The sequence below is a fragment of the Excalfactoria chinensis genome, chromosome 2 (genome assembly GCF_039878825.1).
Source record: "Excalfactoria chinensis isolate bCotChi1 chromosome 2, bCotChi1.hap2, whole genome shotgun sequence".
Taxonomy (NCBI): Eukaryota; Metazoa; Chordata; class Aves; order Galliformes; family Phasianidae; genus Excalfactoria; species Excalfactoria chinensis.
In genome coordinates, this window is record NC_092826.1 from 35569070 (window position 1) to 35575374 (window position 6305).

Sequence of the window (6305 nt, forward strand, 5' to 3'; positions counted from 1 at the left end):
GCCAAACTATATTAGTACATTGCAGTGGGTAGAGCAGTGGGGCAATAAACAACCCAAGAATTCAAATAGAGAAGAATGACTTTGAAACATGATATATCTGATCACAGATCTTTCTAAATAAGATATTTTGCATTTTAGACATGACGAGAAGGAACTGGCTCAAGACCAAGGTAATCAGGGTGCTGCATATGCAGAATGGATGAAAGTTTCCCAATCTGGAGTAAGAATTAATCAGTACGAGCAATTTATCTGTTTTCCAATTATCAGGCTAATGTTGTAAGAGCATTTTATACACAACCAAAACAAGCCCATTGATTTCAACTGAAAGTATACTCTTTCACTTAGCTGGGGTTCTGAACCATTGTTCCTGCAAATGGAAGTACTCACGAGCACAATAACAATGGCATTATTCATCAATGATATGTTTTATAGTTTCTCTTGTGCTATTTATTTTACTTTGCTTAGTCCAATTTTCATTATTTAACTTGCGGTTTTCATAGTGTAACACGGTCTATAGGCAAATAATTTATTCTTACGTTATATAACAGTTCTGCAATCTGTTTGATGTCAGAAGAAGAAAGTATTTTTTTTACTTCGTGCTACTCAGAGCTTAGAAATGAGATGAATTCTATTGCTTGTTACTGTTTTCAATGTTTATTCAGTTTAACATCTGCAGCTAGGCAGATGTTTGGTTTTTCTCTGGTATTTTTGTGAAGGGAATTTTCCTTTTTGTTTTTGTTTCGTTGACACAGAAAGCGGTAACATTGTCAATACTTTTAAGATATACACAAAAGAGACAGCTCTAATGTGTGTATATATTTGTATATAGCTATACATGCATAGACAAGTGCTGCTCCTAAAGTAATGCCTCCTACTTAATGATGATGTTGTCCCACAACATCAGAGGTGAATATTGGCTATATGGAAGTATAGGCTGGATCTTCCCACCAATATGCTGTTATATTTCATCACCATGTGACAGATGGCAGAAGATGAACAGTCTGACAAAACAGCATCTGACATGGAATTGCATATGAAGCAAAGTGGTGTCACTGAATCTCTCCGTGAGGAAAACAATTGCACCCATTGACATTCATTGACACTTGCTGAACATTTATGGAGACCAGCTAGTGAAGTGGTGGGTGGTGCCTTTCAGCAGCAGGGACAGCAACACTAGGTTGCCTCCACTGGTGAACTGGGGCAGATTTTTACAAGCACTGCCTGCAGGCTCTTCTTCATTGCTGGTGCAAATATATTGACCCATGTCCAGGCAGCTGCTGAAGATATCCACAGGCGAGACTCTACAGGTCTCTGGACAACCTGTCCCATGGGTTTCAATACCTGCACACTGGTTATATACATATTTATAAATGTATGTGTGTGAGTATAAATACATACATACATATATAGTAAAAGCACAAGTGTTTATATATATGTGTATATACCTAATCCTTATTCCTGTGTTATAACTTTCCACAACAATAAACAAATTAACCAGCAGGTTCTTCTTCATTTACATGCTTCAGGGTCTATAGTTAGAACCATGGATTCCATAACAATGTGCAAACACTGTAACATATTAAAACCAGTGAAAAACAATCTGAAGTGCAATCTCTTATAAAATATTTTGCCCACTGGATTTAAGGTGTTTATTGGAGTAGAGTAAGACATAACTCTGCATTTTTATGGTCCCTATCCTAAGGAATTAAAATGTGATTACTTTTTATAAGAAAGGAGAGAGTAGAAAAGAGCCATTCAGAACCCACATGGTCTCCTCTAGTCTTAGGCAGCCTTGTCTAGCTAACTCTGCCTGCGCAGAATGCTTTGGACTAGATGATCTCCAGAGGAACCTCGCAAATGCACCTATTTTATCAAGCATAAAATCTATTACCAACTGTTAAGGGATTTTTAACAGTGTCAAGTACTAGCCAGCCACCAGAAGGGATGAGACAAAACAGCACTCTGAGTCAGGAAAGGTCCAGAAAAGACTCAGAGAATATGTATATTAATATATATATTTTTAGTTCTAACTATGACACTAATTATTAAACACAAAAGGAGCAGACAACAAGGGAGAAAATACAACATAAAAAGATATAGTCTTGAAATGTAGCATAATCTCCTAGATAGTTGCAGGAGCATTGAGCCTTAAAAATCTTGATTTATCTTCCAAGATGCACTTTTCCAAACACTTAAAGATCCTCAACTTCTTTTTGCCTAGAGTTAGGCTTGATGATAAAATCATTGCTCAGATTTGTTCAGGCAATATAGCAAGCAGCACAATTTAACAACAGTGCTATGTTAGCCCAAACTCAAAATGAGTAACACAGAATAAAAGTGTTAGCATAATAACTACCATACAGTCCCAAACTGTGGACTCAGTATTCACTCACATTGGCATTGGACTCATTGCAGATGTGAAGTATTTTTTGATAGGATTGTTTTTGTCGTAATTTAAGGTTGTGGTTGATAATGTTTAAAAAGCTTGTTATTTTCTGTGATTTTCACTGACTAATTCATTAAATTTTTATGTAATCTTATACAGATTAATTTATAAAACAAGCACTGAAATGTAGTGGTATTAATATAAAACTATTGCATGCACCTAGTCTTTCTGTATTCCAAAATATGAGAAGAGTTTACATGGTGTAATTAACAGTAGTAAAATGAAGAACAAATTCAAGGAAATATTATTTCATACAAAATACGTGATTTACAGCCCCAAGAGACCTTTTGAGAGAAATAGTGGGTTGAGTGATTGGATTTTAAGAAGATCTAGATAATTATATGACCATTAGCATTTATAATTATGCAAAGATAATTAAGTATAATGAAACCTCATGCTTCTCAGTATAAACGGATTAATTAAAGAAGTCAGGAAGGAATATGTTTTAGGAAATCAGCAGTTCCCAGCTGGCCAGGTGTATTTTGGTTTTGTTGTGCAGGTCTTTTTTTTTTTCAGCTTTTCCAATCAGACAACAAATGCCTCTGAAGGCAGAATGATAGATTGAGTGGGGTAGCCATCTATTTTATTCTGGAATACCCTATCTCCTTACCAGATGAAGATAATAAAGTTTCACTGTCTATTTGTGAAACTTTCTATAAGCGTTCAAAACTGACTATTCAAAATTGGCACGGAGGAAATTCTATTTGGAGATATGTCAGTAACCTTATCTACTATATCACCTCCTGGTTGCTCTTTCACTACCAAGAATTTCATTGATGGACACTGTAGTCTCAGAAGCCAGATACGCTTTTCAAAGGAAATGTCATCGGTCTAATAGAGGGCAGGCTTTTTGACAGAAGACAGAAAGTTGCTATATATGAATATTTTTAACCTAGGCATGATTTAAAAGGTAAGTTTTTTTTCTAAAAATAATTGTTAATCAGAGATATGTCACTGCTGTTTACAAAGTCGGACATCTGTCTCAATGAATTGCACAGTCTGGGTCTTACTTATTCATACATCTTACGTAAGACAGTTACAACAATTTGCTGGTGAATATCTCTGCTCACAACCTGCATACATGATTTATATACCTCTGCATCTTGCATAGATATGTACTACAAAGCAAATATGTTTTGATTGAAAAATCAGTCTATTATGGCTGTTTTTCTTTTTTTTTTCTTTTTTTTTTTTTTTCTCCACATCAGGTGGTCACAAAGCACTATGTTCATGTACCTTGAGTATTTCTTGCCCACTTTGTCCATTGGATGATGAGGAAGATTATTTTGCAAAGGTTGAGGTATGCATCTCTTCTTCTGAAAGGCTCTATATTTAAACTACAGACGAAAATACTGAAATTTAGCTGGGAATCAATGGACGTGGTATGTACCCCTGGTTCAAACAAATACTTTCTTTGTTGCTGCATTGTGTTATGCAGTACTTCAGGATGCTGCTTTGTGTAGATGTAAAGCAATGATAGCAACATTTATTTCAACCACTTTGGAACTGTGAAGATTTATAAAGCTCCTCAAGATGTGGTTGTTGAATTCTGAAAAGGTAATGTCTGAGCTTTCAGAACTGTGGATGCTTGTAGAAATGCTTAAAAAACCCTCAGCATGGCTGAGCTCAGGGAGCTGGGCCTATTCCAATTCAGAGATTTGAATGTGTGGTAGGTATGCTGAGTCACTGGAGATGTTCCACAAGGTGTACTGGCCCTTCCCATAGAGCACCCAGGGAAAGAGGTTGTGAATGTCAACCCTGCAAGGCCATCAAAGAGCCCATGGGGAGAGCAAGAGTTCCCCACAGATGATCAGAAAGCCAGGTGCCATGTTGGTCATGGGTTGAAAGTTGGACTAAATAATCTTGGAGGTCTTTTCCAATCTTAATGATTCTATTATCTGTGTTATTTCCTCTATATAAAAGAAATTGGGAACCACTAGGAATGCTGAAGTGTTTATTTCTCTGTCTTTCTGTTAAAAGCAAACATCAGGTAATGGGAAAAATACAGAACAGAATGGAAAAATGAGTGTTTTTTTGACTACAGATTTTTGGACAGGCATGTATGATCTGTCTTCAGGAAGGATGGGAGGTGCCATTCACATTGTTTATCAGAATGAGACTAGCATCCTCTCCAGGACACAAAAAAACAAAGAAGAAAATCCCACTATTTTTAATTATAGAAGTTACAGAACCCTCCTGTATTTTACTTCAGAAATTGACTGGAGATGTAGTATAGCTTAGACAAATTCATTTGTTTTTTTCTTTATAATACAAGATGAATGGAAATGCTGGCTATATGCCTGCAGCCAAATACAAAGAGGAATATGATTATAATATTTATTCAACATTAATTAGAATAAAGAACCCTTCCTATATGAAAGCATGAACTGAATTTATGGTGAAGCTAGAGTGTATAAACAGATGAGGTTTTGTAACAGGTCTAAGTTCTGTAGGAAACAAAACACCAACAGTTCTCAAGCATTATGTGTCAGAACCAAAAATGCCCTGCTACCACCTGCCTTCCATATACTCTGGTGACTGTTCTTGCCAACAAACTAAACACCTCCATCCACTGCAGTGCAGGATGCACAATGCAGAAAGAGACAGACTGAATCTCTGCTGAATCTTCAGTATAGCCCATTGGAACTGAAACAGAATGTATTTCTCTTTAGTTATTTACTTTTCTACTCCTCCAATACCTGTCCAACAACAGAGGTTCCAGCACAGAAAGCATATGTGAAGAAACACACCAAGTATATCCACAGAGGACAGTGCATGAGGTAGCCATAACCTCTGCCATGACTGAATCAAACACAGCAAGCTGAGCAAGAGTGAGATTCTGCTTAATCGTCTACTAAGTAATACCAGAAATATCTTATCTCCTTTAGCGTTCTAGCTTTGGTAAATGAAGCTTAGAACTTCTGAAGTTAATCTCTTGGTTGTTCTCACTTCTTGTGCCCTGCTTCACATTGCAGCCTTGCCTTGCAGGATATCACTTAGTTCACTTCAGCTGAGTTGAAACTAGAGGAGACACTCCAGTAGCACACCTGGTGTGTGCTCCAGTCACAAATGAGCTTGAGCCTGTGTAATCAGAATAGTCCAAGGTAACACCTCCCAGCATAAGTATAAACTGAAGATCTGGAGATCTGCTCCTGTCTGCTGAGCCACTCCTATTCATCTGCACCCTTGCTAAAATAGAGCTTTTCAGGCCAATGAACATTCTGAGTTATTCCACAAAATAAACAAATGCAAGAACCTTTTTGCTCAAACAAGGTCAACAACAACATTCCTGTCTTTATGTGCCTTCCTACTCATCTATCACACTTACACCATTTCATATCACCGTAATACCTGTATCTTTGTAACTTGTGAGTGACCACTCAACTATAATTTCTGGGTACTACTGAAAGAATCTGTATCTATTTCATTAGGTTCAACGGTAAGTGGTGTCAGAGCAGCCAGTGGGTTGGAATTAATGATTGAGGTGAACTGACCTTCTTTCTTAGGAAAAATTCTGCTGTTTTGCAGCCACGAATCAGTGTTTTCTGGTCCCTACAGCCTCCCTTGGAAGTTTCAGAAAAGTAGCATACAAGTGAAGTATCAGCACACAGGATCTTTCAAGACCCATTTCTTATTAAGCTGCCTCAGCTTCAGCCTGCCAACAGAGTCAGCCCAGCTTGGGTTATATTTCAGTCACTTTTCCAAAATCCACTACTGCTGAGTCCTGGATTATCCCTGTCTAAAAATTCAGTCCCCTGTGTCTGAAGGTGAAATTTGGTTTAGCAGCGGGAAGGTGTTAACACAACCGCACTGTGAAGATTAACGTTAGAGCAAATCATCAAAAGAACCAGAAATATCC